Raw genomic sequence first — 26,281 nt, 5'->3', positions numbered from 1 at the left:
TTTAAGTAGTTCTAAGTTCTAGGGGACTGATGACCATACATGTTAAGTCCCATAGTGCTCAGAGCCATTTGAACCATTTTCCAATAATGTTTTTCGTGCAGCCACAGGACGACGACTCGAACTGTGCACAATAGGCTGCATGATGGGCAACTTCACTCCCGACTTCCATGGCGAGGTCGATCTTTGCAAGCACGGCACCATGCAGCGCGTTACAGATGGGCCCCAAAACGTGCCGAATGGACCGCTCAGGATTGGCATCACGTTCTCTTCACCGATCAGTGTCGCATATGCCTTCAACCACACAATCGCCGGAGACGTGTTTGGAGGCAAGCCTGTCATGCTGAACGCCTTATACACACTGTCCAGTGAGTGCAGCAAGGTGGAGGTTCCCTGCTGTTTTTAGTGACATTATGTGGGGCCGACGTACGCCGCTGGTGGTCATGGAAGGCGCCGTAACGGCTGTACGATACGTGAATGCCATCCTCCGACTGATAATCCAACCATATCGGCAGCATATTGGCGAGGCATTCGTCTTCATGGACGACAATTCGCGCCCCCATCTTGCACATCTTGTGAATTACTTCCTTCAGGATAACGACATCGCTCGACTAGAGTGGTCAGCATGTTCCCCATGCATGTGGAAGCCACGGAACACGGCATCAATCTGGGCGCCTTTGACTTCATAGGCGAACAGAGCGAGATGTGTTTCGCAGGAATTACATGCGGAAGCGCCTATGAATTTCTGTGCGCTCTTGACGTCGGCAGAGGTGTCACTACCACCTAACGGTTAAAGGTCCGCGGAGCGAAAACCGCCGGCAGCGAATGGCTTCATATATAGCGCGGCAAGCAGTCGCGTGTATGACAGCCGAGTTCACGGGAGTGACAGCGGGCTACGTGACTGGTTTGCAGATAAACGAACCGCGAGAATGGCGTGCGTGGGCTTTAATTAAAAAACGAAAAGGATCGGGAGGGAGCGTGGCGCGGGTCGTGCCCAACATTCCGCGCCGTAATTGCGTCTGATTATCTTTCGAAATGAGCCGGCCGTCTCAATTACGGCACCTCGGCCGGCCTTGGCCACGGAGAGCGTTTTTCGATCGCTGAGGGCCGGCGAGGCGATGAATGCTGCGACCACCGCCTGCAGTGACAAAGAGGACAAGACAGACGCTTGCCTAAAATACGAAAATACTTCCTGCAGGGCAGTCGGATGGCCGCTTGTCGCTACACGTTATGGGGTACAGGCGAGCTCTACCGAAGAACTTTAAAACACCTCTCAGCTGTATCGGTGGAGTTCTTGGAAGACCTAGATCTCCACTGATTCATTAATGAGTAACAACGTCATGATGCTTGTTTTATATTTCTGCCTATATTTTGAAAGGTGTCTGGTATTAGACATCTTCCACGTCGCGTATTCGTGCGCATAGTCACTTACCCGCACGCGACGTAGTACATCACTAAGCAGAAACTGTAAATTTGACCGGCCGCGCGGCATTAGCCGAGCGGTCTTAGGCGCTGCAGTAATGGACTGTGCGGCTGGTCCCGGTGGAGGTTCGAGTCCTCCCTCGGGCATGGGTATGTGTGTTTGTCCTTAGGATAATTTAGGTTAAGTAGTGTGTAAGCTTAGGGACTGATGACCTTAGCAGTTAAGTGCCGTAAGATTTCACACACTTTTGAACATTTTTGTAAATTTGACTAGCCAAATCTTGCGACCTCTGACGAGACGCAAGCAATAGCGAACTTTGGCGGCAGAATTCGTTAGCGAGGCCCGTTGACAGACACACTCACTATTGTCTTCCCCCCGGTCCGTGATGTCGATGTGCCGATGTCACCACTTACGGGTCAACGTCGGAGCCAACGTCTCGCTGCTTCAACGACTTCCCCATCATCCACGTACTGCTTCCCTCGGAGTGCATCCTTCATTGTGCCAATCATATGGTAGTCGGAGCGTGTGATATCCAGACTGTAGGGCGGATGAGGAAGAACAGTCCAACGAAGTTTTGTGAGCTCCTCTCGGGTGCGTAGGCTAGTGTGAGACCTTGAATTATCATGGAGAAAGGGAAGTTCGTTCGCAATTTCTTGGCAACGATCACCCTGAAGGCGTTTCTTCGATTTCCTGAAAGTAGCACAGCACATTTCAGAGTTGGTCGTTGCACCATGGGGAAGGCCATGAAACAGAGAAACCCCTTCGGAAGCATAGAAGACTGTCGCCATTACGTTACCGGCTGTGGGTGCCGCTTTGAACTTTTTCTTTGGAGGAGAGGTCGTGTGGCTCCGCTCCGTGGACAGACGTTTTGTTTCCGGTTCGAAATCATGAACCTACGTTTCATAGCCTGTGAAGATGTTCGACAATTCCGCACAGATGGCTCTTCGTTGTCCTGTGCAGTCTTTTGTTACGCAACGAGGAACCTGGCGGGCACACGTCTTTGAGTACTCCGACTGGTGGACAAGTGTGTCAGCACTACAAACAGAGGAGTCCAGTTGTGCAGCGATGTGTTTGTTTGTGATTCTTCGATCACCTCGAATGAGAGTTTCTGCACACTCCAGCATTGCAGGAATCACAGCTACGTGCGGCCAACCGCACGCAACAGATCGGGCAGGTTTGCCTGTCCTTGTAGCGACGATGACAGACGCCTCGCCCAACGACTCATCGTGCTTTTGTTCACTGCCAGGTCTCCGCAGACATTCTGCAAGTGCTTATGAATATTAGTGATTCTCTGGTTTTCCGCCAAAAGAAACTCTATGACAACTGATCTGCTTAGAACGTACCTTCGTTACAGACGCCGTTTTGAGAGCTACGTATCACGCCGCCACCTATCGGGTCTTCATGAAAGTAAAGGGGCTGAAGCGGGAATATTCCACGATTTCCCAGAATAAAAACTGCATTTTTTGAACCAAAACTGGCCGAGAAAAAAGGTTGTTTTACTTACTGAGCACCCTCATACATCCTGGTGTAGACCCTTGGTAATAGCTTGCAGAATATCTACGGAGACACGGCAGTGAACAAAAGCACGACGAGTGGTTGGGTGAGGCATCTGTCACCATCGCAACGAGGTCGCGCAAATCTGCCCGGTCTTCCGTGTGCGGTCGGTCACACATAGCTGTGATTCCTGTAGTATTTGAACGTGCAGACACTCTCATTCGAGGTGACTGAAGGATCACAAACAGACACAGTGAATCGGCCATCTTTAGCCAACTTCGGTCTGGCTTACAGTTAGATGGTTGCTGGCGGTCACGTTTGTGCTGCATTATGCGTGGTTTCCACATTGTAGATCACTGGATTTCTTTTGACGAGTTTAACGTGGGGAATGTAAAGTCTTCGTTCGCACATTTCACTTTTCAGAATATTCGAGATCAATATCCAGTTTTAATTGAGTTATCAAAGGTTTCAAGTTGCTCATCTCATTGTTCTGTCACTCATCAAATAATATTTCGGGCATTAATTTGCTATTGTCTGTTGAATGTAGATGGTAATGTAATGGCATATCGCCCGTTGAATTGGATTTTTATATCAAACACGAGACCTTGTACTCAAGTACTGAACTTTATACTAGGAGCGCGCATGATTTGAGACTTCTACCAATTTATTTTCATTTTCTTTGTCTGTGTTCAAGACAATTTTTCACGTGGTCCATTCTTCCACATGTGGTCAGTCAAGATCTATGTTCTCGGATCGTACTACATTCACTTTACTCGCATTTAAAGCCACGTGGCAATATGCCGCCTTGAGCAGAGGCGAGAGTTTATTTAATTAAAATTTTCAGGTATACATTTAACTCTATGACTGTTGAAGTTCGAGCGACGACCGAGCGTAAACTGAAACATCAACAAGATTTCTGTTATCACATTAGCTCTGCTTTTTAAATTATTTGGTATTGTAGGATACAGAGAGGGAAAACAGTTGCATAGCACGATCTACGAGATGTTCTTACATATGTATCCTGGTGGCGCCGTCAGGTCTATCGTGAGAATTACAGTTGTGGTTTTGTCTTCGCTAAAGCATCCCTCTCTGATTAATTATTCCTTTGCGCTTTACGAAAATTCTTAGCAGTACGAAATTTAAAACAAATGCAGTCAGATTGCGTTTATTCACATACGGATCGTATTCCATATAAAGGAGTAACATTCCAGCGCATAAGTACCGGGGTCATCGTCTCTTACGAGCTCACAAGTAAAAGTAAATAGTACTGGCATGCTTTCAGTATAGATACAAGATGAGTAGGGAAAGACATAACATGAATTTTATTTCGCAAATGGTTAGGATAAACAAGATTTTCAGCAAATGGTGGTATGCAGGAAGAGACGTAATTCTGTTGCGTGTTTAACCTCTTTAACTTTTGTATGAAGTGAGGTATTAAAACAAGTTTTTTTTAATAGGGTGGCGCACTTTAATGGCACTGGAAAGCACTTAAAAAGACGAGTGCAGTTATATGACGTTGCTTAATGTTTGCGTTGAAACTTTTTCCAAAAGCAGGCGAGAAATACGGAAAGTGACAAGACAAAGCGGCTGGAACCGCCTCTTGCTGTGTGAACACCGCCTAGTGGAACTGGCACGGAAGCCCCAGCTGGTAGTATTTGTACGGCAGTGACCGATTCTGGCTGTCTTGTCTTCCCACTTTTCTCGCATATTTTTGCGAAAAAAATTTCAACATCAGTAGTATACCGTTCAATTAAACATATGTTTTTAATGGAACGGCATACTACTATATAGGGTGATTCAGCTGTTCCTATCTATAGGATTTATGCAGTCACAACGTCCCCAAAAACCAAGCGCAAGATTTTCAAATTCTTTCGCTCGCTACGCACAAACTATTAGTCCTTCGGAAAAAAATGAATAGGACCCTTTTGCAGGAAATTTAATGTAGTTATAATTTTTACTGGGATACGTTTTCATTAGAGGTCACTATTTCGAGTTACTCAAGAAAAACTTGTTTGAACGTCACTTTTGTACATTTTTCTTGAATAATTCGAATACTACAGCCTCCAGCGAAAACGTATCCCAGTACAAAATTTAACAACGTGAAATATTCTACTAAAAGCTCCCATTCATTTTTTCTGTAGGACTAACAGTTTACGTATAGCAAGCAAGAGATTATGGAAATTCTGCGTGTGGTATAAAAAGATGTTGCGGGTTACATAAAACCTCTCACTAGGGGCAGCTGAATCACCGTGTATACTTGTTCCAGTAACTAAATAATACAGGGTGGTCCATTGATCGTAACCGGGCCAAATATCTCACGAAATAAGCATCAAACGAAAAAACTACGAGGAACGAAACTCGTCTAGCTTGAAGGGGGAAACCAGATGGCGGTATGGTTGGCCCGCTAGATGGCGCTGCCGTAGGTCAAACGGATATCAACTGCGTTTTTTTTTTTTTTTAATGGGAACCCCCATTTTTATTACATATTCGTGTAGTACGTAAAGAAATATGAATGTTTCAGTTGGACCACTTTTTTCGCTTTTTGACAGATGGCGCTGTAATAGTCACAAACTTACAAGTACGTGGTATCACGAAACATTCCGCCAGTGCGGACGGTATTTGCTTCGTGATACATTACCCGTTTTAAAATGGACCGTTTACCAATTGCGGAAAAGGTCGATATCGTGTTGATGCATGGCTATTGTGATCAAAATGCCCAACGGGCGTGTGCTATGTATGCTGCTCGGTATCCTGGACGACATGATCCAAGTGTCCGGACCGTTCGCCGGATAGTTACGTTATTTAAGGAACCAGCTACATGCTACATCAACATCGATTTCACCCGTACCATATTTCTATGCACCAGGAATTGCATGGCGACGACTTTGAACGTCGTGTACAGTTCTGCCACTGGGCACAAGAGAAATTATGGGACGATGACAGATTTTTTTAACGCGTTTTATTTGGCGACGAAGCGTCATTCGACAACAGCGGTAACGTAAACCGGCATAATATGCACTATTGAGCAACGGAAAATCCACTATGGCTGCGACAAGTGGAACATCAGCGACCTTAGCGGGTTAATGTATGGTGCGACATTATGGGAGGAAGGATAATTGGCCCCCCATTTTATCGATGGCAGTCTAAATGGTACAATGTATGCTGATTTCCTGCGTGCGGTTGAAGCGGTATTGAATAGCATATTTCATGACAGGTGGATTGGTCGTTGAAGCACCATACCATGGCCCGCAAGTTCACCGGATCTGACGTCCCCGGATCTCTTTCTATGGGGAAAGTTAAAGGATATTTGTTATCGTGGTCCACCGACAACGCCTGACAACATGCGTCAGGGCATTGTCAGTGCATGTGCGAACATTACGGAAGGCGAACTACTCGCTGCTGAGAGGAATGTCGTTACACGTATTACCAAATGCATTGAGGTTGACGGACATCATTTTGAGCATTTATTGCATTAATGTGGTATTTACAGGTAATTACGCTGTAACAGCATACGTTCTCAGAAATGATAAGTTCACAAAGGTACATGTATGACATTGGAACAACCGAAATAAAATGTTGAAACGTAACTACGGTCTGTATTTTAATTCAAAAAACCTACCTGTTACCAACTGTTCGTCTACATTGTGAGCCATATGTTTGTGACTATTACAGCGCCATCTGTCACAAAGCGAAAAAAGTGGTCCAACTAAAACATTCATATTTCTTTACGTACTACACGAATGTGTAATAAAAAATGGGGTTTCCTATTTAAAAAAAACGCAACTGATATCCGTTTGACCTATGACAGCGCCATCTAGCGGGCCAACCATAGCACCACCTGGTTTCCCCCTTCAAGCTAGACAAGTTTCTTTCTTTGTAATTTTTTCGTTTCACGCTTATTTCGTGAGATATTTGGCCCGGTCACGATCAGTGGACCACCCTGTATATATCCATCCTCCGCAAGCCACCTTCAGGGATGACGCGAAGAGTACACGATGTACCACAATCGCTTCTCTCTTTTCCTGTTCCAGTCATGACTGATTCAAAGCAGCACGATTGCTCGTAACCTCCGTGTAGGTTCGGATATCTAATTTTATCTTTATGGCCTTTACGCGAAATACAGGAGGAAGCAACATACTGACTGACTCTTCTGGGAATGAACGCTCTCAGAATTTTTGGAGTAGACCATACTGTGACGCAGAACACCCCTCTTGCAGCGTCTGTCATTGGAGCTCAGTGACGCTTTTACAACTTGCTAAGAGAAGCCGCAGCCAAACGTGCAGTAGGCAAAGCGTTGTGGAAAATCGGCAGACCTGTAGCGTGTACCCTTCGTATGTGGTACGACGGATGTGATTGTTGCTCACGCAGAACGTACATTCCACGCGCAATTGTTCAAGTAGTCGTTGGCGGGTACTCCTCAACGCGCTGCAGTAAACTTTCATATCGGGGAGTGCGGCGCTGCGGTGGAACATATAAGTCCTGCCTCCGCACGGTGAGGGTACCTGTTTCTCAGAGCCGCCGCATAACTTGGGCACAAAGTTTATGCGATGGCGTGTTACGTTGCGGGAAACGTTCGTGATACAGCCGACTGACAGCTGTTCCAGAACCTCGAGCTCCGCTGAACGATGTCTGTGTATTCCTAAAACGTGTGGGGAACTACGTTTACTGCATCAGAGACGCACAGACACCAATTAGGTGTCGCAGCAAGGCAGACGTTTAATGACATCAGGTGTGCGTCTGATGTAATCCGCGTTCTCCTGCCTACCCTATTGCTTACCAGGACAATCAACTCTGAGACTCTTCTCTTTCCCTCAGCAGACGTGGAAGCGTTACACATCTGAATTGAAACCGTCGTAGAACGGAACGGTGCGTTTCCGGACACAGGCTCCTATTCACAATATTATGTACTCACTTCCCTCTGCAAGTGCTAGGAGTTTCCAACGGGAATTTCCAAACACCCTGTATAATACAAGATGTACAACTTTGCTTCCGCCGCTTTTCCCCCCAACATTTGAGGATTCAATGAAACAAATTGCTTATACATGTGTCATTCAAAGCCGGCCGGTGTGGACGTGCGGTTCTAGGCGCTTCAGTCTGGAACCGCGTGACCGCTACGGTCGCAGGTTCGAATCCTGCCTCGGGCATGGATGTGTGTGTTGTCCTTAGGTTAGTTAGGTTTAATTAGTTCTAAGTTCTAGGCGACTGACGACCTTAGAAGTTAAGTCGCACAGTGCTCAGAGCCATTTGAACATTTTGTCATTCAAAGTATTTTACATCGCTGGCCACTACTTTCTCCCATCTTTCGGGCAATGTACGAATCCCGCGTCAAAAAAATTGTTCATCTTTTGAAGCGATGCACGAATCGATCCAATTTGTGACTTCTTCATGAGATCGGAAGTGTCGGTCAGCCAGCCCATGCGCCACTGATCTAAACAGGTGGTAGTCAGAGGGAGCAATGTCTGGAGAATACGGCGGGTGGGGTAGGACTTCCCATTTTAACGTTTCCAAGTAGGTTTTGACCTCTTTTGCAACGTAAGGTCGAGCATTATTGTGCTGCAAAATCACTTTATCGTGCCTGTCGCTGTATTGCGGCCGTTTGTCTTTTAATGCTCTGCTCATACGCATTAATTGCGTTCGATAACGATCACCTGTGATTGTTTCACTTGGTTTTAACACCTCGTAGTACACGACGCCGAGCTGGTCCCACCAAATGCAGAGCGAGATATTGGAGCCGTGAATATCCGGTTTGGCCGTCGGCGCGGAAGCATGGCCGGGATGTCCCCATGATTTTTTGCGTTTAGGGTTATCGTAATGAATCCATTTTTCGTCCCCGGTCACAATGCGGTGCAGAAATCCCATCCGTTTCTGCCTCTGAAGCAACTGTTCACAAAGACACAAACGCCGTTCAACGTCTCTTGGTTTCAGCTCACTCGGGACCCAAGTTCCTTCTTTCTGAATCATGCCCATAGCCTTGAGACGTTTTGAAATGGCTTGCAGTGTCACTCCCACTAATCGTGCCAATTCTTCTTGAGTTTGACGCGAGTCTTCACTCAGCAATGTCTCCAATTCTGGATCTTCGAAAACATTCTCTCTTCCACCACTATGCCGGTCTACGACGTTAAAATCACCGTTCTTGAATCGTTGAAACCGCTCACGACACGTTCTTTCACTAATAGTGTCCTTACCATAAGAACTTGAGAGCATTCGAGGAGACTCAGCCGCTATTTTCTTCATATTGAAACAAAACAGTAACACCTCCCGCAAATGACGAGAATTAGGCTCGTAAACTGACATTTTCAATCAAGAACAACTTTGTGATGCAGACACAACTCGACTAATGTTTGAATGAGGTTGTGGTGACCGAGGTCCAAGCTAACTGCCTGACGCCTGCAATCTGTTTCTTTCGACCTCCCGGCGGGGTCAGGGATTTTCTCTGCCTCGTGATGACTGGGTGTTGTGTGCTGTCCTTAGGTTAGTTAGGTTTAAGTAGTTCTAAGTTCTAGGGGACTGATGACCATAGATGTTAAGTCCCATAGTGCTCAGAGCCATTTGAACCACTTTTTTCTTTCGACCGCTACTTACCGTTGTCGCCACCTACCGGCAAACGGCGGAGGCAAAGTTGTACACCTTGTACGCGAGTGCAAAAGATGTTCCAATAACTCGGTATGTAAGAGAGTTAAGAGATTTAAATAGGCGACAAAATTACCTTCCCCTCTCGGTGTTACCAACTTCCGAAAGCCACTAGGTACGAGACGAGGTACTGGCGGAATTGAAGCTGTGAGGACGGGGCGTGAATCGTGCTTGGGTAGCTCAGTTGGTAGAGCACTTGCCCGCGAAAGGCAAAGGTCCCGAGTTCGAGTCTCGGTCCGGCACACAGTTTTAATCTGCCAGGAAGTTTCATATCAGCGCACACTCTGCTGTGGAGTGAAAATTTCATACTAGAAACATCCCCCAGGCTGTGGCTAAGCCATGTCTCCGCAATATCCTTTCTTTCAGGAGTGCTAGTTCTGCAAGGTTCGCAGGTGAGCTTCTGTAAAGTTTGGAAGGTAGGAGACGAGGTAGTGGCAGAAGTAAGGCTGTGAGGATGGGGCGTGAGTCGTGCTTGGGTAGCTCAGTTGGTAGAGCACTTGCCCGCGAAAGGCAAAGGTCCCGAGTTCGAGTCTCGGTCCGGCACACAGTTTTAATCTGCCAGGAAGTTTCATACCAGCGCACACTCTGCTGTGGAGTGAAAACTCAGAGACTTCTCTCTTTCCCTCAGCAGACTTGGAAGCGTTACGCATCTGAATTGAAGCCGTCGTAGAACGGAACGGTACTAAGCCGTGCTGTGGCTCGCGTTGCTGCTGTTTGTAGGTTTCCGTCCTCTGTTGGAGGCCAGACCGAATCGTTTAGCTGACATGGTTGCGGGTGTTTGTCTCCTTCTCGTGTTGACTGGCGCCACTCGGTTTCGCAAGCATTGCCTGTCCGCTGGTGGCAGTAGCAGCGGTTATCGATATGTAGTAACTGTGGCCCTATCTTTGGGGCGACGTCGTGCTTCTTCCGGGTCGCGTCAGTGGCAGTTCGGTTGGGGACTCAGGAGGAGCCAGGTCCGCGCAGTGCGTGAACTCGCCAGACCGCTGGACTGCCGCATCGAAGGCCTGTGGTCGCGAGGGTGCACGACCTCGACGTAAACCAGATCCTGCAGGCTTTAAGTTGAGTGCATTTGGATGCAAGTAGAGAAACCTCCACCACCGTGAGATCTTGCGATTCTCCAGTGACTTGGGTTCGTGTTGCTGCTCGTAGTGTTGCCGAGGCGAAGAGCGGCGAGTGGAGTGCTTGGGGAAGGTGGATCTGATCAGCTTTCCTGGACTTTTAATTACTATTTATTGCGTTCAGTTTGTTACTATTTGTTAAGTTCAACCAGCGGTATTTTTCCCGCCTCGTGGTCGCTAATGCTCCAGTTACCTGCCCTGGGGGTTAGTGCATGTAACGGCAGTGTACGTTTCCTCGCCTTGCCGATGCTGTCCGGTGACAGTTTACTTGATTGTAGGTTGGTTGGCGATTCTTATACTCTGTAGTAGCAATTCCTCTCTCGTTCCGGGCGCTCTAAGCACAGTATTCTGCGGAGTCCAGACTGCCGGTTCTGGCTTTGGCGTATTTTTACATCTTTGCATTTGGTTTGTTGGACGTCAGGTAGGTTCAGCAAGATTATCATTAGTCATGCGTTGGACTGCCACTAGTCTGAGTTACGATGTTGTGAAGTGAATGCAACTCTTGGCTGCCTATTACATTGCTTGCGAAAGCGTTTTTTGTGGGACCTACTCAGAGGTCGATTCCTGGTGCGCCGTCTGTGACTGGCCCTTGTGTTTTATTATTGTATTTGCTAATTTACTGTATGTTTCTAAATTTTTTTTATATAATTGCCATTCTTGGCGTTACAGCAGGTTTAAATGATTGTGCTACCAAGTTTACCATCATTTTGTCTCACCTGTTTGATGATCAGTCGCTTGTCCTTTTAAACTAACCTTTGCTGTTGTATTTGCTGTTTTACAGTATGTTTGTTAAATTTTTTGTAACTGCCGCTCTTGGCGTTAAAGGCCTTCAGCCGTGATTGTGGTTACTTGCCTTAAAATTCTAAATGGGATCACATTGGCTTGTTTTTAAAACATTGCTTGATGTGTCTGTATTTTATGCTCATTTGGTAAATTGTAACGCACTGAAAGCAATATTAATTACACAATGGTTCAAATGGCTCTGAGCACTATGGGACTCAACTGCTGAGGTCATTAGTCCCCTAGAACTTAGAACTAGTTAAACCTATCTAACCTAAGGACATCACAATCATCCATGCCCGAGGCAGGATTCGAACCTGCGACCGTAGCGGTCTTGCGGTTCCAGACTGCAGCGACTTTAACCGCACGGCCACTTCGGCCGGCACAGTTCTTAATTCTTTCATTAATAACGTGTGATATTTTTATTTATTGCTGAGTCTAAATTACCGTTTTAAAATAAATGTGTGTAACTGCAAAAGGGAACCAATAGTAACTGATTACGGCCCAGTCCACAATCGTAACCGAATAATTCCTTCCTTGACTACCAGGTTTCACGTACGTTTCCGGACACGGGTTCCTATTCACAATATTATGTACTCACTTCCCTCCACAAGGGCTAGGAGTTTGTAACGAGAATTTCCGAACACCCTGTATAATAGGTGAGCACAATAGATGTTCCAATGGCTCGGTATGCACGAGCGTTAAGAGAAACAACAGGCGATAATATTACCTTCCTCTCACGGTACTACCAACTACCGAAAGCCACGTCCGACTGGTGATCCCGCCCAGCTGCCGGCAGAGGGCAAGCGTCTCGGGCAACCGCGCACAAAAGCGCGGTCCGCGTGCCCAGAGCCGCTAATTGATGGAGGGCACGCAATTAAGGACAATGGGCGGCGGCGGGTGCTTCTGCAGCGCCGGGCCTTCTGCTAATGAGGCGGGCGTGCCCGTTACGAGACGTAGCTGTCTGCCGGCAGTTCCCTGGGCTGCCTACAGCTTCGGTCACGATCTGTGTGAATGCCGGCGCAGAGCTGGGAGGCGGGCCGAGGAGTATTCGGAACGGCGTAGCGGTTCGGGAGGAGCGCCGCGCTGGAATCCACTTCTGCCTGCGGTGTGTCTGCTGCCGTACTCAGCCTGCCCGAGGTATTCAGGCTGCTCCCTACTTAAATGCCGAATCGCCTGGACAGCTTTTTCACGCCGAGAGAGCCAGGAAACGCTCTGAGAATGTACAGTAAGTGGCCAAAATTATCCAAATAAACACAGTTCACGGTTACAAAGACGTCAGCTACGAGTGAGGGGTCCTGCAGTGAGCGTCATGACAGCCGTCGTACAAATACACACAGTTCTCCAAGAGAACGAATTAACAAGTGCGCTGATAGAGTAATTAATGTAAAACTACCTGGCACATAAAAACTGTGTACCAGGGCGGGATTCGAACCTGGCATCCTTGCCTTTCGCAGGCAAATGTGTTACCACTGAGTTACGTAGCACAACTCAAGACCCTCCTCAGAGCTTTACTTTCGCCAGTGTATGGTTTCTTTTGAGCGTACAGTCAGTATACTAGATACACAGCAATATTCAACTACAATATCATTTGCTAGAAATGAACGTCGATGTTCACCTTTACCTATACAGACAACTTCAGTGCTACCAGATCAAGAAATCTGGCAGACCGATTTCCTCAGAACTGTTGTAAATACGACCGTTTGCAGTGTTGTTTATGTAATTCTTACACGGATATTCATCAGTTAATGGAAAACGCCGTAACAACACTTCAGACATAAGCATGAAAAAAAAAAGGTATCGAAGACAAGTGTCTGAAGGTGAGAAAAGCCTCAAAACACCACAATATCAAATTACTGCAATATTTTTTTCTGTGTATCTTCTTTTATATTGTTGTCGTACTGAATCATAGTAGATAAAAACTAATCTCCGCCCGAACAGGCCACGAAGGGGCAACGGTACCGACCGGCCGCCGTGTCATCCTTACCCTCAGGCGTCACGGAATGCGGATATGGATGGGCATGTGGTCAGCACACTGCTCTCCCGGCCGTATGTCAGTTTACGAGACCGGATCCTCAGTTTGCCTCACAAGGTCTGAATGCACCCCCCTTGCCAACAGCGCTCGGTAGACCGGATGGTCACCCATCCAAGTCCTAACCCAGCCCGATAGCGTTTAACTTCGGTGATCTGACGGGAAACGGTGTTACCACTGCGGCAAGGCCGTTGGGAATCATGGTAGATACCGCCCAAAAAAATTTACGTAATAAATATGGCGTCCAGCACGTTTTTCATTACATGCTGAATACTGCCTACCGATCCTCGGCATTACTGCGTCCCAACTAAGTCAGCCAGTGCTATTTCAATTGGAAACGGGGAGGTGCGACGTAACAGGAAGGTAATTTCAACTCTCGCAACTGCCTGCTCTATCTATGCGTTTTGGTGAAACGCTGTTGTTTTCTGGATAGTGCTCCTGTAAGCTGCGACGGCCAAGTTGCTCTGGTATCGCGTGAAAGAATTGCCTGTTGTTTGGGACGTGACGGGATTCCACCATGTGACAACTACCCGAAAGGCTGTTTTGATGGATTTCTCGCCGGCGGTGTCCTTTGTACATGGAAGAAGAGGCGCCAGGTATTTCCATCGTGTCCTGGCGCGTTCTTTGCCCTGGTGTTCGATCAACAGCGGCCCTCCGCGTTCGGCTCCCACGTCGTACGGATGCCGTGAAATGGGCCTTTTCCTGTTAATTTCGGCGCGTCGTCCATCACGTCTGACAGGAATGCGCGCTGCTGCGTCACAGGCCCCCAGCCCGCCTTCCTTCTTTGTCAGCGGAGAATTCCTCGGCCGCAACGCAAACACACCCACACGCGGCCACAAAGGGGAGGCGCGTCCCGGCACTCAGCACCTCTGGGCTCCAAGACGAGCTGCAGCCGCAGGGCCCGAGGCCCAGCTGACTACCTGGCATCTACTCCGTGTTGCGTCTACTGCAGGGGCGGGTCTGCCGCAAGGGAGGAACGACACGACAGTTGGAGAGTTTAATGGAGCAGCAGCTTGATTTGTTGATAATGGAGGAAGGAATCAGCTGTGGCCTTTCTGATGGATCCACTAGCCGGAAAACAGAGGAAGGTTATACGATGCACAGGCTGAACAGTAGGATAAAAATATTGTACCCTTGCCCGATCCCCTTTTTAACTGGACCACTTTAATCTCAGCCTGTTAGTGTTCCCTCTTGGTTCTTGTACATATTGTAGAGAGCGTGCGGAAAGTATTACTACCGAATTTTTTATTCTGGTCTCGAGATCTTGTCACGCATAGTACTCGGTCAACTTCCGCGCTTCGCTGACGCTAGTTGCAACCGTCTATCGCTAGAGGGGTCCGAATCGTAGAGTGTAACACGGCCGTGAGTGGGAAACAGCGTGCTGTGTTCGAGTTTCTAACCACAGAAAGAGATCATATATACAGCACCCTCTGCTTCAGCATGACAATGCCAGACCGGACACGAGAGCTGGGACATCTGCAACAATACGACACCTTGGGTTCACTGCCGTCGATCATCCTCCGATACAGTCCCGACTTTGTGCCATCCGATTTTCATCTGTTTCCAAAATTTGCAGAACACTTTCGAGGAGTTTACTGTGATAGTGATGAAGCGGTGCAAGTAAAGGTGAGGTTGTGACTCCGTCAAACATCCTACTGTGACGGTATCAAGAAATTAGTCTGTCGCGGGGAGAAATCCATTCTTCGCCAGGGTGTCTATGTTCAGAAATAAATACGTACAAAAGACAAATAAAAACAGAACGTTAATACAGTTTACGAAATTGTTAAGGCTTTCGTGGCCACTTGTTGACAAACTGGCTATTGGCTTCTGTCTCGGGTTCTTCGGCCGACGTTAATCAAATGATTTTTCTGACGTTTCGCCAGCACGAGTGGCTGGCATTGTCAAAGCTTCACCCTCCATTGCTCGGGTCCAGTTCGCCACCGGCAATGGAGGGTGAAGCTTTTACAATGCCAGCCACACGTGCTGGCGAAACGTCAGTAAAATCATTAGATGAACGTCGGCCGAATAACCCGAGACAGAAGCCAATAGCCAGTTTGTTAATACAGTTTGTTTTATTTAAAAAGCTTCAAGAGTTATCGTTTTAAAAATTTGGTGGCATTATTTTTCAGCATGCCCTCGCACATTACCTGTCTTTTCCTATTGCTTACACATCTTTTCCTTCGAATTTCGAATATCTTGCACCATTTTACTTTGTATAATGCGTTTTATAGGTCAACACATACTATGGACGTATCTTGAAGCGTTGCTTCCATTATCAAACTCAACGACAGAACTGCCTCTCCGGTACTTTTACCTCTTCTAAAGTCAAAGTGATAATCTAATGCAGCCTCAGCTTTCTTTTCCATCCTTCTGTATATTATTCTTGTCAGCTAGTAAGATGTATGAGGCGTTACGATGACAGTGCAGTGGAGCAATAGATTTCGACCACAAGCTATACATCTACACTACGCAACAGAATTAAAGGATCATGTTTTCGAAACTCCGTAATTCTCTTGCATTGCGATGCTTAAGTTTTATATTTGGCTCAAAGGTCCGTACAACCTTTCTATGTAATGGTGCGAACCCATGGTGCCCTGTGACGTCACCCTCCGGCTAGAAAATGCTTCAAATAGCACGGGCACACGCGGAAAAAAGGTCACTGTTCAGAAGTTCGTGTGAAGGGTAAGATGGGGCTAATGATGTCAATGTCATATTGACACTACGCTGTGGCCGAGCGGCTCTAGGCACTTCAGTCCGGAACCCCGCTGCTGCTACGATCGCAGGTTCGAATCCTGCCTCGGGCATGGATGTGTGTGATGTCCTTAGGTTAGTTAGGTTTAAGTAGTTTTAAGTCTAAGGGACTGATGACCTCAGATGTTAAGTCCCATAGAGCTTAGAGCCATTTGATTTATTGACACTAACTTCCACAACAGTTCTATCCATTGTCACCGTGGACGCGTCACATGATGGGAAGATTGTCGCATCCCCCTCTTACCCATATTTCATCCCTCCTTTTGACGCCTCTGCGATACGTGTTAGAACCGCGACGCACAGCGTTGAAATCATGTGGTTTTCTTATGAGTGGCCGACAAAAACATTCCAGACATGCTGCCGCACAGCATACGCAAGAAGAGCTAAGGTGCTGCTCTTGCGCCGTTACACTTCTGATCTTGCGCCTGATAGTAGGTTATTCGGAATATGAATGTGTCGAAGAGATTTCGGACTGCAAGAACCTAGGACTTCGTCGCAGTTTCTGTCTGTACAGATACATTTTTAAAATTGTTAAGAAAGGCATGCGGGTATCATGACGGATTTTGCCGAACTGGGGGTGTTAGAGGGACCGTTTGCAGCTGTATTCACACATGTGTCAATGCCGCATCGCTCTGTGATGACGCCACAGGACGACACAAGATAAGAGCGCTGGTAAGCTTAAGGGCACTATGCTGCTTCGAATCACGTTCAGATTTCGTCGAATGGTTTCCAAGCTATACATGAGAGCAAAATTTTCGGTGTTGCTGCGCTCCAAATGATGCGATCACGTTCGATGGGGACGAAGCCGCACAACGTACTTAGAGAAGGGATGAAACATCTGCGGGTGTCATCAGTGTCAAACGTTGTGAAGACCAATTTCCTGTTGTTCATCGCACTGTGAACTGCCGTGTTCGACCGCGAAACGTAAGGGAATCAACGACCCAGGAAACGGACGGTTTTATCGACACCCTTTATGCGTCCCCGCCCCCCCCGCCCCCCCCCCCCCCAATAAGAAAAATACTCATCACTTTCATCAAATCCAATAACTCTTTCAGAATAAGGTTTTCACTCTGCAGCGGAGTGTCCGCTGATATGAAACTGTGTGCCGGACCTGTGCCTTTCACGGGCAAGTGCTCTACCATCTGAGCTACCCAAGCACGACTCACGACCCGCCCTCACAGCTTCACTTCCGCCAGTAGCTTGTCTCCTACCTAAGTTCAAGTCTCGGTCCGCACACATTTTTAATCTGCCAGGAAGTTTCATTAACTCTTTGTCTGGCGAATAATGTCGGTTACGAAGTCACTGCTATAGCACTGACAAGGGAACATCCCCATCGCACCCCCTCCCTCAGATTTAGTTATAAGTTGGCACAGTGGATAGGCCTTGAAAAACTGAACACAGATCATTCGAGAAAACAGGAAGAAGTTGTGTGGAACTATGAAAAAAATAAGCAAAATATAGAAACTGAATAGTCCATGTGCAACATAGGCAACATGAAGGATAATCTGAGCTCAGGAGCGCCGTGGTCCCGTGGTTAGCGCGAGCAGCTGCGGAACGAGACGTCCTTGGTTCAAGTCTTACCTCGAGTGAAAAGTTTAATTTTTTATTTTGCAGACAATTATCAAAGTTCAGGCACTCACACATAATCAACTTCGCTCTCCAAAATTCTAGGACATGTTCAGATTTGCTTGGACATATGCGGGATTTGACGGTCTACACACGGAAAAATTTGAAAACGTTACAAACATATGTTTTGACAGAGCACAGGGAAAACTGTGCGACTGAGAAACTGTTGCATTCATTTGTTGCAGTTTATGTGACAAACTCTTATGTTTTCATCACTTTTTTCGGAGTGATTATCACATCCACAAGAAAACCTAAATCGGGCAAGGTAGAAGAATCTTTTTACTCATTCGCCAAGTGTACAAGTTAGGTGAGTCGACAACATATTCCTGTCATGTGACGCACATGCCGTCACCAGTGTCTTATAGAATATATGAGTCGTGTTTTCCTGTGGAGGAATCGGTTGACATATGACCTTGCGATCAATTGTTTTCGGTTCCCATTGGAGAGGCACGTCCTTTCGTCTACTAATCGCAGGGTTTCGCGGTGCGGTCGCAAAACACAGACACTAAACTTATTACAGTGAACAGAGACGTCAATGAACGAACGGACAGATCATAACTTTGCGAAAATAAAGAATATAACTTTTGGTTGGTTGGTTTGTGGGGTTAAAGGGACCAGACTGCTATGGTCATCGGTCCAAAGTAAACTTTTCACTCGAGGGAAGACTTGAACCAAGCACCTCTCGTTGCGCAGCTGCTCACGCTAACCACAGGACCACGGCGCTCCTGAGCTCAGATTATCCTTCATGTTGCCTATGTTGCGCATGGACTACTCAGTTTGTATATTTTGCTTATTTTTTTTTCATAGTTCCACACAACTTCTTCCTGTTTTCTCGATTGATCTGTGTTCAGTTTTTCGAGGCCTATCCACTGTGCGAACTTATAACTAAACCTGTGGGGGGTGCGATGGGGAGGTTCCCTTGTGAGTAATGGGTATATATACTTCACCTACATATTAGTATCCTCAATTGTCTGTCGTGATACTGAACTGCTGTGTGATGGTCTTCGAAGAGCGAGCGGCACAATAGCGACACACTGTCGCTGCCGGAAACGCCGACTGTTTTTTGGTATTTCGCTGTCACCTTCAACGAGTGTCGTTGCACGCAATATCGCACCAGACCACTTTGGCCCTGAGATTCCATTTACTTTCAAGAATGAGAAACAGTCGTTCATTGGTGTCCTGACGCTTGTCTTATGGAATTCGCGAAACAGTTAAAGGAAAAATGCTTCGCTTACGACCGTGTTCTGAAGGCCAACCAGAAGAGATTCACATTCCTTCCCGACGGGTCTCCAGGTGCTTACCGGGACCCTGTCCCAGCAGCTTTACGGCCGGCTACCGGAGGTCGTAAAGCCACCCAAGGCTCCAGCGTTCGCCTCTCAGTTAGAGAGAGACAAATCACTTCTGCTGCACTCCTGCGTTTGCTTTGCGTTTGGGGTGGAGGAACGGGGTAACAGCTTCGACCACGCAAATTCGTGTTGGCCAAGAACAGCACGGATTGCAAGGAAATTTCAGCGGGAACCCACACTGCCACACTGTGTTCTGGTTTCTAATCGATCTTCGTACCTGAGGAAGCAAATTCTGGAGTAATCCTGGAGGGTCCAAAGGTTTAAAAATCTACCTGGCATTCTGCATAGTAACATACAAGCGGTCAGCAACTTTAGAAAGACTCAGAACTTGCTGCCCAGTATTTGTTCATCCGCTACTTCAGTGACTTTCGTTTTCTAAGCTGCTGCAAAAATGACCAGATCTCATTCTACACCAACCTACTGCTATAACTACGTTTTTGTACATTAATCTGCTTGGTTTTTTAAAGATAGTAACACAGCAAAATTCAAAACACGGGCTTCACAGTTAGATTTAAGCAGGTGGATTCGTGTTCTAATACTTTGTAAATGATTTAGATTCGCCCACCTATATGTGCCAAAGGAAATATGTTCGTAATTAGTATCTAGATATGTTTGAGATTGGGTGGAGAACTACTTTTATGTGTTGTGGCAACAACTACTCAAGGGTGTAGCAATTCACTCACATTATTTAACGTATAATATGACCATATCGTTCAAGATTAAAACAGAGATAGGTGCGGGGGAAAAATAAAATGTTTTACTGTTCGAGGATGACCTTACATACAAAAAAAAGAGTAGATGATCCACACAGGTCAGTAGATAGGCTTGCACAAATCATCAAAAAAACTTCACTTCGAAATTGAGGTATCAGAAACTAGAGTAACGGGATTTCAGGGAAAATACCCAGTCCGTTCGAAGATAATTAACAACAGAAAATTCATAGATCAAGTCACTCATTTCTGCTATTCAAGAGCAGATGTAACTTGCAATAAAGAACGAGATATGGAAAATATGATGCAACTTCTTGAACACATATACCGTTGTACAGAATGTTGAATAACAAGACATAAAAAGACAGCAGGATAAAATTTTATAAAGTAATGATGAACCAGTTTTAATGTGTAGGTGCCTAAACAGAAGGGCACGAGTTAAGATCGAATCAGCGGAAATGAAATTTTTAAAGAAGACTAAAGGGTGCTCAAGATAGGACAGAATCCGTAACGAAGACATAATAACAGAAATTAATATTTACAATACTGGGGAAAGAGCAAATAGAGTAAGACGAGAGTGAAAAGATCATATTAAGAGAATAATTGCCAAAGAGAATGATTGCCAAACAGATAAGACTTCTATAAGCCACAACGAAGAAGAGATCTACGAAAGATGGGAACAATACTTCAATGTGACGTCAAGACAGGCATTTTGCCTAGACTATGAAGCGGAGTAGTTGTAGGAGGAGGAGGAGGAGGAGGAGGAGGAGGAGGACGAGGTGGAGAAGAAGAAGACAATAACCGACACACTTTGAATTGCAGTTATCATCTTTGACCATCCAGTCGACGTCCCACTGTCTAAATCAAGGGTGTTGAACTCGTGACCCTCGAGTTGCATGGGGTCCATTACCATTCCCTGCCGCCTTAACCCATGTCCTATCCCTTATTGTCAATGTTTCTCATATGTTCCTTTCTTCGCCAATTCTGCGGAGAACTTCATCATTTCTTATCGTATCAGTCGACCTAATTTCAACATTCTTCTATAGCACCACATCCTACACGCTTCAATTGTCTTTTTCCCGGTGCGTCCCCCAGTCCATGATTCTCTAATATAAAATGCTAGCCTCCAAACATATATTCTCAAAAATTTCTATTTGATACTAGCGTGACCTGACAGACGTTGTCTTGTCCAAATTTCAATAAATTAATTTGTGATCGTTTTGTGAATTTGTGACAATCTACTGGCAATCTGTAACGTATATTTGGTGAGCGTTTATCTATTGCTAATTGTGGTCATGGGTATGCCATTGGAGGAGTACATTTAGAAGTGCTAAACGTGTTTGTGATAATCGCTTCAGTTGAATTTCATTTCGCTCTTCCCGCTGTTCTGCGGTTCGATTAGATGAAAAATCCTTTTTTTTTTTTTTTTTTCGTTACGGATTCTGCGACCTAAATTGCTCCGTCTTATTGGCGGCATTGCAGCGCGACTGAATTGTCTCAGTTCATTTTAATTGCGTTGACTGCGACGCGTTACCAATAATTACAATTCAAGTGAAACGGACAATTGATTCACTTTGTTGTTACTGTATGACTGTATGTCATTTCAAAACTCACACTACTTCGTAGGTAATACGTAAATTTGAAGTAAAACGACGAAACTTAATTCATTTCATGAAATGATTGCGACGAACTTAAAACAGAATCACAATTCTGCTGACAATAAACAACGCTATCAATTTTTCGTCAGAATGTAGCCGACAGGCTGGATTCAGAATTTGACAATCAGTTGTCGAACGACATTCGTGCGCGTAGCAGCGAAATAAATTGAACTTGGAATAGAAAAAAACCACATTTTAGCACATATCGCGATTTAAAACATTCAATTGAGCTGTTTCCATCCCGGGAGCATAACACAAATCACAAAAAAAGAATCAACCTAATATGTGGTTCCCATTCTCAGTTGTGGTCGAGAGTGCATACAAAAATTACGATACATGCAGTTTGTCCGGATTTTCCGACTCTCCTTTGCAATTGTCCCGAACTTTTTTCTGACAAGGGAACCTCCCCATCGCACCCCACTCAGATTTAGTTATAAGTTGGCACAGTGGATAGGCCTTGAAAAACTGAACACAGATCAATCGAGAAAACAGGAAGAAGTTGTGTGGAACTATGAAAAAAATAAGCAAAATATACAAACTGAGTAGTCCATGCCCAAGATAGGCAACATCAAGGAGAGTATGAGCTCATGAGCGCCGTGTTCCCGTGGTTAGCGTGAGCAGCTGCGGAATGAGAGGTCCTTGGTTCGAGTCTTCCCTCCAGTGAAAAGTTTGCTTTCTTTATTTTCGCAAAGTTATGATCTGTCCGTTCATTGACGTCTCTGTTCACTGTAATAAGTTTAGTGTCTGTGTTTTGCGACCGCACCGCAAAACTGTGCGATTTGTAGACGAAAGGACGTGCCTCTCCAATGGGAACCGAAATCCACTGTGCCAACTTATAACTAAATCAGAGGTGGGTGCGATGGGTAGGTTCCCTTGTGAGAACATTTCCATGGCCATAATGATCGAAACAAAAAAGAATTACCCATATACAGGATCCTGAGTTCTCATAAGAAAGCTCTTTCAGGTTTTTCCAAATTTTCGAATTTGCTGGACAACCTTTCCAATTTTTCTTTCCCTAAAAACCTTATTCGGACTATTACGAACAAATTTTTTTACAAAATTAACCAAATCGGTCCAACAGTTTTAATTGCTTCATTTACCAAAGAAAAGTATTTAATTTTTTTATTTTTATGGAGTAGCAGACTTCTATTGGACAGGGATGTGCTCTTTGCCTGCTTTTAATGTTCTCCTTGCTTCGTTCGTCATGTGTGACTTTGCTTCCAAGGTAGCATAATGAAAATAATTGCTTAGTTTCGTGTACTTCGTGGTGCCCATTTTGATGTTAAGTTTATCGCTAATCTCGTTTCTGCTACTTCTAATTGCTTTCGTCCTTCTTCATTTTACTCTCAATCCACATTCATCATAATTCTTCTTCATTTCACTGAGGGTCGCGATGGCATCAGCGAACTTTATAACTGACATACTTTTATCCTAAATTTTAAAGCCACCTTCCTTTTATTTCCGTCACTGCTTCTTCGATGTATACACTGAAGAGTACATGTGAAAAACTACACCCCCGTCTAACACACACTTTAATCAAATGAGCTCGTTCTAGGTCCCGATGATGGATAAATGTGTCTTTGATGATACATATTGGAGCTGTGTAGCCCAGCTAGCAAAAATATATACCTTTTCTTAATTATAAAGTTGGTTCATCAGAATAAATTGGCGAATAGGTTAAGCAGTGATAAAGTTTTAACAGAAAACCTAGTTATCTCGGCCGGCCGAAGTGGCCGTGCGGTTAAAGGCGCTGCAGTCTGGAACCGCAAGACCGCTACGGTCGCAGGTTCGAATCCTGCCTCGGGCATGGATGTTTGTGATGTCCTTAGGTTAGTTAGGTTTAACTAGTTCTAAGTTCTAGGGGACTAATGACCTCAGCAGTTGAGTCCCATAGTGTTCAGAGCCATTTGAACCATTTTTGAACCTAGTTATCTCAGGAGGGCAGGGGGAGGGAGGAGCAATCTTGAAGTTTTCTCTGAGATCCAACTCGTCTGCTGTGCCAACCTTTTCATCTCAGAGTAGCAACTGCAACCTACGCACTCAATTATTTGCCGCATGTTCTCCAATCTAAGTCGTCCTCTACAGCTCCCTCCATCACCAGGGAAGTTATTCCGTTATTGCGTGATGTCTTTAATACATGTTGTATCTTCCTGTACCTTCTTCTTGCCAGTGTTTTCCATTTATTCCTTTCCTCGCCGATTCTACGGAGAAGTTTCTCATTTCTTACCTTATCTACGCTTCGAAAGACCCTAACAGTACTGGCCGACCGCCGTGTCATCCTCAACCTATTGGTACCACTGGATGTGGATGTGGAGGGGCATGTAGTCAGCACACCGCTCTTCCGGCCGTTGTCAGTTTTCGTGACCGGAGCCGCTACTTCTCAATCAAGTAGCTCCTCAGTTTGCCTCACAAGGGCTGAGTGCACCCCGCTTGCCAACACCCTCGGCAAGCAGAACGGTCACCCATCCAAGTGCCAGCGACGCCCGACCGGCCCACCTAATTTTCAACATTCGTCTGCTTCGATTCTCTTCTGCTCCGGTTTTCCCCATAGTCCACGTTTCGCTGCCATGCAATGCTCTGCTCCAAAGAAATTAGGGTCTATGTTTGACTTCTCTTGGCCAGCAATGCCCGTTTTGCCACTGCTGTTCTGCTTTCTATCCCCTTGTTCCAGCCATCATGGATTATTTTGCTGCCAGGGTAGTACTACTATTTAACTCCGTCTACTTCGTGGTCTCCAATTCTGCTGTTAAGTTTCTCGCTGTTCTCATTATTGTCACTTCTCATTGCTTCCGCCTTTCTTCGTTTTACTCTCAGTCAATATTCTGTACTCAATAGACTCTTCATTCCATTGAGCAAATTCTGTAGTTCTTTTTCACTTTCACTGAGGATAGCAAAGTCATCATCGAGTCTTATCACTGATATCGTTTCATCTTCAATTCTAATCCCACTTTTCAACGTTTCTTTTATTTCTGTCATTGCTTCTTCGATGTAGAGACAGAACAGAAAGAGCGAAAGATTACATTTTTACATGTACCTGGTTTCTTTGTGAATGTACAGGGAAATAAATACACATCTCTAGTTTCTTGTCACACTATTGGCCATTAAAATTGCTACACCACGAAGATGACGTGCTACAGATGCGAAATTTAACCGACAGGAAGAAGATGCTGTGATATGCAAAAGATTAGCTTTTCAGAGCATTCACACAAGTTTGGTGCCGGTGGCGATACCTACAACGTGCTGACATGAGGAAAGTTCCCAACCGATTTCTCATACACAAACAGCAGTTGACCGGCGTTGCCTGGTGAAACGTGGTTGTGATGCCTCGTGTCAGGAGGAAAAATGCGTACCATCACGTTTCCGACTTTGATAAAGGTCGGATTGTAGCCTATCGCAATTGCGGTTTATCGTATCGCGACACTGTTGCTCGCTTTGGTCGAAATCCAATGGTTGTTAGCAGAATATAGAATCGGTGGGTTCAGGAGGGTAATACGGAGCGCCGTGCTGGATCCCAACGGCCTCGTATCACTAGCAGTCGAGATGACAGGCATCTTATCCGCACGGCTGTAACGGATCGTGCAGCCACGTCTCGATCCCTGAGTCAGCAGATGGGGACGTTTGCAAGAGAACAACCATCTGCACGAACAGCTCGACGACGTTTGCAGCAGCATGGACTATCAGCGCGGAGAGCATGGCTGCGGTTACCCTTGACGCTGCATCACAGACAGGAGCGCCTGCGATGGTGTACTCAACGACGACACTGGGTGCACGAATGGCAAAACGTCATTTTGTCGGATGAATCCAGGTTCTATTAACAGCATCATGACAGTCGCATCCGTGTTTGGCGACATCGCGGTGAACGCACTTTGGAAGCGTTATTAGTCATCGCCATACTGGCGCGGCGTGATGGTATGGGGTGCCATTGGTTACACGTCTCAGTCACCTCTTGTTCGCACTGACGGCACTTTTAACAGTGGACGTTACATTTCAGATGTGTTACGACCCGTGGCTCTACCCTTCATTCGATCCCTGCGTAACCCTACATTTCAGCAGGATAATGCACGACCGCATGCTGCAGGTTCTGTACGGGCCTTTCTGGATACAGAAAATGTTCGACTGCTGCCCTGGCCAGCACATTCTCCAGATCTGTCACCAACTGAAAACGTCTGGTCAATGGTGGCCGAGCAACTGGCTCGTCACAATACGCCAGTCACTACTCTTGATGAACTGTGGTATCGTGTTGAAGCTGCATGGGCAACTGTACCTGTACACGCCAACCAAGCTCTGTTTGACTCAAGGCCCAGGCGTATCAAGACCGTTATTACGGCCAGAGGTGGTTGTTCTGGGTACTGATTTCTTGGGATCTATGCACCCAAATTGTGTGAAAATGTAATCACATGTTTGTTCTAGTATAATATATTTGTCGAATGAATAGCCGTTTATCATCTGCATTTCTTCTAGGTGTAGCAATTTTAATGGCCAGTAGTGTACTAGCCAGCTTAGCTGACTCTGCCTCCGCTAGACGGAGAGGGGTGGGGCAGCCACCTTGTTCTCTCGCTGGTGGTCCTCTGCATCACGTTCGACGGCTGCAGCTGTCCACTGGAGACTTAGTGACCGCAGCTACAAGGCAGTCCATTGTGGCGGCTGTCGGCGGCGCCGGCCTGTGATAGGACAGCAGCGGAGAGGCTCAGAGGGATGCGCTGTTTGAGTGCGGCC

The 26,281-nt window shown here is 46.1% G+C and overlaps 1 pseudogene; it reads right to left on the bottom strand.

Moving 5' to 3' along the window:
• Positions 1–13,552: 13,552 nt before the first annotated feature.
• Positions 13,553–13,670, bottom strand: LOC126482964 (5S ribosomal RNA; annotated as a pseudogene).
• Positions 13,671–26,281: the final 12,611 nt, after the last annotated feature.

This window comes from Schistocerca serialis, chromosome 5 (assembly GCF_023864345.2).
Source record: "Schistocerca serialis cubense isolate TAMUIC-IGC-003099 chromosome 5, iqSchSeri2.2, whole genome shotgun sequence".
NCBI classification, from domain to species: domain Eukaryota; kingdom Metazoa; phylum Arthropoda; class Insecta; order Orthoptera; family Acrididae; genus Schistocerca; species Schistocerca serialis.
Note: the sequence above shows the minus strand (reverse complement) of the source record. Positions and strands in the feature narration are given on the sequence as shown.